This window comes from Eschrichtius robustus, chromosome 11 (genome assembly GCF_028021215.1).
Source record: "Eschrichtius robustus isolate mEscRob2 chromosome 11, mEscRob2.pri, whole genome shotgun sequence".
NCBI lineage: Eukaryota > Metazoa > Chordata > Mammalia > Artiodactyla > Eschrichtiidae > Eschrichtius > Eschrichtius robustus.
The window spans coordinates 28,974,428-28,982,236 of record NC_090834.1 but is presented as its reverse complement, the minus strand read 5'-3'; the positions used below and the strand labels follow the sequence as shown (position 1 = coordinate 28,982,236).

Genomic DNA, 7,809 nt, shown 5'->3' with positions numbered 1-7,809 from the left:
TATCTTTTCAATTTATAGTTTTCTTTGGATATATGTCCAATAGTGGGATTGCAGGATCATATGATAACTCTATATTTAGTTTTTTAAGGAACTGCAGACTGTTCTCCATAGTGGCTGTATCAATTTACATTCTCAACAACAATGTAGGAGGGCTCCCTCTTCTCCACACCCTCTCCAGCAGATATTATTCACAGATTTTTAGTTATGGCCATTGTGACCAATATGGGGTGATACCTCACTGTAGTTTTGATTTGCATTTCTCTAATGATTAGTGATGTTGAGCATCTTTTCATGTACCTTTTGGCCATCTGTATGTCTTCTTTGGAGAAATGTCTATTTAGATCTGCCCATTTTTTTGATTGGGTTGTTTGTTTTTTTGATATTCAGCTGCATGAGCTGTATGCATATTTTGGAGATTAATGCCTTGTTGGTCTCATTGTTTGCAAATATTTTGTCCCATTCTGTAGGTTGTCTTTTTGTTTTGTTTATGGTTTCCTTTGCTATGCAATTGCTTTTAAGTATAATTAGGTCCCATTTATAAAACTGTCACTTTTTGCAGATTACATGATACTATACATAGAAAATTCTAAATACACTACCAGAAAATTACTAGAGCTCATCAATGAATTCAGTAAATTTGCAGGACACAAAATTAATACACAGAAATCTGTCACATTTCTATACACTAACAACAAAAGATCAAAAAGAGAAATTAAGGAAACAATCCCTTTTACCATTGCATCAAAAAGAATAAAATACCTAGGAATAAACCTACCTAGAAAAGCAAAAGCCTCATACTCAAAATTATAAGACGTTGATGAAAGAAATCAAAGGTGACACAAACAGATGAAAAGATATACTGTGTTCTTGGACTGGAACAATCAATATTGTCAAAATGACTATACTACCCAAGGCAATCTACAGATTCAGTGAAATTTCTATCAAATTACCAATGGCATTTTTCACAGAACTAGAACAAAAAACATTTTAATTTGTATGGAAACACAGAAGACCCCGAATAGCCAAAGCAATCTTAAGAAAAAAAAATGGAGCAAGAGGAATGAGGCTCCTTGCCTACAGACTACACTATAAGCTACAGTAATCAAAGCAGTATGGTACTGGCACAAAAACAGAAATATAGATCAATGGAAGAGGATAGAAAGCCCAGAAGTGAAACCACACACCTAGGTCAATTAAACTATGACAAAGGATGCAAGAACATACAATGGAGAAAAGACAGTGTCTTAAAGAAGTGGTGATGGGAAAACTGGCCAGCTACATATAAAAGAATGAAATTAGAACACTCCCTAGCACCATACACAAAAATAAACTCAAAATGGATCAAAGACCTAAATTTAAGGCCAGACATTTAAAAACTCTTAGAGAAAAACATAGGCACAACACTCTTTGATGTAAATCACAGCAATATCTTTTTGAATCTGTCTCCTAGAGTAATTTTTGTTGTTGCTGTTTTTATATTAACTAGTTTGTTGTATTTTTTAGATTCCACATATAAGTGATATCACACAGTATTTGTCTTTCTCCCTCTGACTTATTTCACTTAGCATAATACCCTCCAAGTCCAAAGATGTTTTTGCAAATGGCAAAATTTCAGTTTTTATGGCTAAGTAGTATTCCTGTCTATATAGTTAACACATCTTCTTTAATCATTCATCTGTTGATAGACACTTAGTTTGTTTCCATGTCTTGGTTATTGTAAATAATGTTGCTATGAACATTGGATGCATATTTCCTTTTGAATTAGTGTTTTGTTTTTTGGTTTTTTTCTTTCAGATATATACCCAGGAGTGAAACTACTGGGTCATATGGTAGTTCTATTTTTCGTTATTTGAGAAATCTCCATAAGCTTTTCCACAATAGCTGCACCCATTTGCATTCCCACCAATGGCGCGTACAAGTGTTCCATTTTTTCGACATCCTCACCAACATTTGTTATTTGTGTTCTTTTTGATGATAGCAATCCTGATATGTGTGAGGTAATAAGTCAATATGGTGTTGATTTGCATTTTCATGATTATTAGTGATTGGCACATCTTGTCATGTGCCATGTGCCTATCCTCTTTGAAAATCGTGTCTATTCAGGTCTTCTGCCCATTTTGTAACGGGTTGTTGTTGTTTTGTTTTTTGTTTCCTGTTTTTTGGGTTTTTTGTTTGTTTTTTGATGTTGACTAGGGTGAGCTGTTTATATATTTTGGATATTAACCCCTTATTGTTCATATCAGTTGCAAATACCTTCTCCCATTCAGTAGGTTGCCTTTGGCTCTGATGATTTCCTTTGCTGTGCAAAAGCTTTTAAGTTTAACCAGGTTCCATTTGTTTATTTTTGCTTTTATTTCTTTTGCATAAGGAGACAGATCAAAAAATTATCATGATTTATGTCAAAGAGTGTTCTACTTATGTATTCTTCTTGGAGTTTTATGGTTTCCAGTCTTACATTTAGGTCTTTAATCCATTTTGAGTTTTTTGTTTTTTACATGGTCTTAGAGAATGTTCCAATTCTTTTCTTTTACATATAGCTGCCCACTTTTCCCAGCACCTCTTATAGAAGCGACTTTCTTTTCTATATTGTATATTCTTATCTCTTTTGTGGTAGTTTAACTGACCATAAGTGCATGGGTTTATTTCTGGGCTTTCTATTCTGTTCCACTGATCTATTTGTCTGTATTTGTACCAGTACCATACTGTAGTTTTGTAGTATAGTCTGAAGTCAGGGAACTTGATTCCTCCAGCCCTTTTCTTTCTCAAGATTGTTTTGGCTATTCAGGATCTTTTGTGTTTCCATACAAATTTTAAAGTTATTTGTTCTATTTCTGTGAAAAATGTCATTTGTATATTTATAAGCATTGCATTGAATATGTAGATTGCCTTTCATAATATGATCTTTTGAAAAATGTTAATTCTTTCAATCCAAGAACATTGTATGTCTTTGTATCTGTTTGTGTTGACTTCAGTTTTTTCATCAATATCTTAGTTTTCTGAGTACAGGTCTCTTACCTCCTTAGGTAGTTATCATCCTAGATATTTTATCCTTTTTGATGCAATGGTAAGTGGTATTTTTCCTTAATTTCTCTTTCTGATAATTTGTTTTTAGTGTATAGAAAGGTAACAGATTTCTGGGTATTAATTATGTATGCTGCAAATTTACAAAATTCGTTTATGACCTTGGATAGTTTTCTGGTGGCATCTTTAGGATATTTTTATGAATAATTTCATGTCATCTGCAAACAGTGACAGTTTCACTTCTTCCTTTCAACTTGATTCTTTTTTCTTGTCTGATTGCTGTAGCTATGACTTCCAATATTATACAAGTAAAAGAGGCAAGAGTGAACATGCTTTTCTTGTTTCTGATCTTAGAGAAAATGCTTTCAGCTTTTCACTGTTAAATATAATGTTAACAGTGGGTTTGTCATATATGGCCTTTATTAAGTTGAGGTATGTTCCCTTTATACTTACTTTGTTGAGAGTTTCTTTTAAATTATAAATGGTTGTTTGAATTTTGTCAATAGATTTTTATGTGTCTATTGAGAGGATAATATGATATTTATTTTTTGTTTTTTTTAATGTGGTATGTAACACATAGATTTACAGACACTGAGCCATCCTTACAACCCTGGTATGAATCCTACTTGATCATGGTGTATGATCCTTTTAATGTATTGTTGGATTTGGTTTGCTAATATTTTGTTGAGGATTTTTGTATCTTTGTTCATCAGTGTTATTGGCCTGTAATTTTTGTTTTCTTTCCTTTTTTTGTAATATCCTTGTCTGGTTTTGGTATCAGGATGATACTCTCCTCATAGACTGAGTTTGGAAGTGTTCCTTTGCCATTTTTTGGAATAGTTCGAGAAGAATAGGTGTTAATTCTTCTCCAAATATTTGGTAGAATTCACCTATGAAGCCATCTGCTCCTGGACTTTGGTTTGTCGGAAGTTTTTAAATTACCAAATCAATTTCATTACTGGTAATTGGTCTGTTTATATTTTCTATTTCTTCCTGGTTCAGTCTTGGGAGATTGTACATTTCTAAGAATTTGTCCATTTCTTCTTGGTTGCCCATTTTGTTAGCATATAATTGTTTGCTGTAATCTCTTATGATCCTCTGTATTTCTGTGGTGCCAGTTGTAAGTTCTCTTTCTTTATGTCTGATTTTATTGATTTAAACTCTCTCCCTTTTTCACTTGCTGAGCCTGGCTAAAAGTTTATCAATTTTGTTTATCTTTTCAAAGAACCAGTTGTAGTAACTAACTTTGTGTTTTGTTTGTTCTTCTTTCTGTTCCTTTAAGTGTAAGGTTAGGTTGTTTATATAAGTATCTTGTAGGCAGCAAATATATGGGCCTTTTTATTATTTTTTATCCATTCAACCACTCTTGTCTTTTGCTTAGAGCATTTAGTTCATTTAAATTTGAGGTAATTATTGATACGTATGTTCTTGTTGTCATTTTGCTAATTCTTTGGGGGTTGTTTGTTTAGGTCTTTTTTTCCCCCTTTCTTCTTCTTATGTTCTCTTGTGATTTGATAACTTTCTTTAATGTTATGTTTGGATTACTTTTGTGTGTGTGTATGTCTATTACAGAGTTTTGGTCTGTGGTTACCATGAGTTTTTTATATAGCAATCTATAGCTATATCTATCTGTCTGTCTATCTATCTATCTATCATCTATCTATCTATCTATCTATCTATCTATCTATCTATCTATCTATCTATCTAGATATATGTGATTATTTTAAGTTGCTGATTCCTTAGTTTCAAATCTATTTTAATAACCCTGCATTTGTACTCCCCTTCCCTCATGATTACTGTTTTTAATATCATATTTTATATCTTTCTCTTTCATGTATCCCTTAACTGCTAATTGTATTTATAGATTATTTTACTGTTTTCATCTTTTAATCTTTCTACTAGCTTTGTGTGTGGATGATTTCCTACCTTTACTGTATGTTTGTCTTTACTGATGAGTATTTCTTATGGTAATTTTCATGGTTTGCATTTCTTAATCTAATGACACTGAGATTGTTTTCATATGGTTTTTCATCAACTTTATATATTCTTTGATAAAGTGCCTATTCAAATAATTTGTCTATTTTTTATGGGTGTTTTGATTTTTAGTTATTGAGCTTTTAGAGTTCTTTATTTTTAATATAAGACCTTTACTAGCTATGTGTTTTGCAAATGTCTTTTCTCAGTCTGTTATTTGGCTTTCATTCTCTTGTGTGTTTTGAGAAGAAAACATTTATAATTTTGAAAAAGTCTAAATTTTATTAATTTTTATTGTGCATTTTTTGTTTTACCTGGATATCTTTGCTTAATCTAAGATAAAATTTTTTCCTTCTATATTACCTTTAATAAGTTTTATAGTTTTAGATTTTTGCATTTAGGTGTAGGATACATTCTGAATTGATTTTTTTTTTTTTTTAGTTTGAACTTTCTTTCTTATTGCACTAGAGTTGATTCACAATATTATATTCATTTCAGATGTACAGCACAGTGATTCACAATTTTTAAAATTTACCACTCACGCATTTTTAAACTTATTTTCATTCTGGAGCTTCTGCTGTGTGTCCAGGCGCTGTCCAGGGCACAGGGACTAGAACAGATGTCACCCTGCCCATGTGAACTTCAGGAAACAAGGCGAATCAGTAAAATGTTTTCAGATGCTTTACTGTGCTAAGTGCTCAAGAGAAAACTGGAGTAGGGGAGTGGGGGCAGGTGGGCGGGGCTGCCCGTCCTTCCATCTGGGGAGGAGGCTCAGACACCCAGGGGTGGGGCAGGAGGGACGGGGCCATGGCTTGTGAGGTCTCCAGGCCAGGGTGGCTGCAGTGCTGGGGCCAGGGTTCAAGGGCGGGAGCAGGAGGCAGGAGGGCGCCGGATGAGCAGGGTCCGGGCCCTGGGGGAGCCGCCCCTCATCCCTGCCCCTGGGGAGTGAGGACCTGGACTGTCACTGCCCGGCCATCCCTTTGGGTCGGGGGCTCTGCAGGGGGAGGGCCGTGGGCGTAGAACCGGCCAAGGCCACAGTCATTCCCAGTTCTCTCCTGTTTCCTGTCCTCTGGGGCTCCACCTGACACCCTGACTGCAGGACAGAAGCTGACAGCGAGCAGTGAGTTCAGCCACTCTGACGCCTGGGCCTGTTCAGGGGTGCCTGGCGCGGAGGGTCCACCCAGTCCCACGGGCTTGGGCTCCAGCCCTTCCTGTCATGAGGGCGGAAGGCACGAGTGAGGGATGGGAAAGTCTGCTGCTTCTGCCCTTCTGGGAAGTCCTGCAGCCTGTGCCCCCACCCCTCAGTGTGTACCCCCAGCCACCCCTAGACAGAGAGGGGGAGCAAATCTGGGGGACACTCATCTGCTCCAGCCCCTCTGGGTGCAGAGGAGGAGCGGGACGTCCCCCCACCACAGGCACACACAGGCCTCCTTGGGAGCCAGAGCTGGAGGGGGACACCTGTGCCAGGTGACGTTGGTGGAACCAGGCTGACAGCACACGGAAGCTGGTGTGGTGCCCACGCAGGACCTGATTCACGTTGCTCTGCTTTAGTAGGGTCTTCATTCTTAGAAGTTACAGAGACCCCTGAACGCCCTCCTCGCAGGAACTTGGCCATGTGCCCAGCCTGCCGACCCCTCCCCACAGCCAGGGGGAAGTCAGAGACCACACAGGGTGCCATGCCCTGAGGACGTGCACGACCTGAGTCGACAACATGGAGGAGTCGCAAGATGTCCTGCCAGCTGTTTCGGGGCTTAGAGGAGCTGATTCGAAAGTTCACATGCAGAGTAACTAAGCAAGAACAGCTCTAAGCCACAAATCCTCACTGAGAGACTCTGCAAAAGCACTTGCACCCAAGTCACCAATAAGCGTGTTGCAGTTCAGAGTGATGCGCCTCAAACCAGCCATACAGTCAAGATCAGGTCTCGTGTAACGAAGACTCTCAGCCCAGGTTTCTTCATGCCTTCTGATAGTCTGATACTTTAAGATCTTAGCCATGTGATCTGCTCCCTGCCATGTCAAATTACACCCAGTGAAGTTTACTGTCTTAAGAGTGATAGAGTTCTTTATACCTTGACAAATAATTTCTAAACCTCCATCTCCAATTGGACAATTCGCAAGACACAGGAGCACCAAAGTGGTCGATTTATTCAATCCCTTTGTTAACATAGTTAAGTCTCTCTCTCTCAGAACTAGCCCATTTAGCTCCAGGTTCCTTAGCGCACCCGACGCACTTACACAGCATTTAAGAGCTTTACACAACTGGAAGGTCACATCCTTATTTCTTATCGCAGGAACACAACTGCTGTAAACTTTATTTCTGTCAGAACCCGTCTCGCCAAGCCTTGGCTGGAAGAAACTCTGGATACAGATGAGGGGCAGAGGGTGCTCAGGAGCGGTGCCCATTCCACCCCGCGGAGGTGGTCAGCGTTGAAGTCCAGCAGGCCTTCCCGCAGGGAGGCGCGCATGGCGGGCAGAGGCACCGAATCCTGCAACACGCACAGGTCCTCACAGTGCCAGAAGAAGTCGGCCGCGCTGTCGCGGTGCAGCTTCACTGAGTGATCATGGCCCGAACGCGGCCTCGGGGATGCTGGCTGTGGATACGATGCCCACACCCGCCTGGGGGCCCCGGCTGGCCTCGCGGCCCCTCGGGCGCCCACCACCCCTCGGCTGCAGCCCCGCAGCGTGCTCAGGAACGGCGTCGCAGCCAGAAGACGCAGGACCACGGGCCTCAGCTAGGCTGACCCCTCGATGCCACGCTCCCGCGCGGCATGCCACGTGGCCCTCCGCCCACAGCGTGGGCCATTGGCGCCGGCC

General features: G+C 39.6%; 1 pseudogene; it reads right to left on the bottom strand.

The window, feature by feature from the left end:
- Positions 1 to 6,783: 6,783 nt before the first annotated feature.
- Positions 6,784 to 7,398, bottom strand: LOC137772165 (centrosomal protein of 78 kDa pseudogene; annotated as a pseudogene).
- Positions 7,399 to 7,809: the final 411 nt, after the last annotated feature.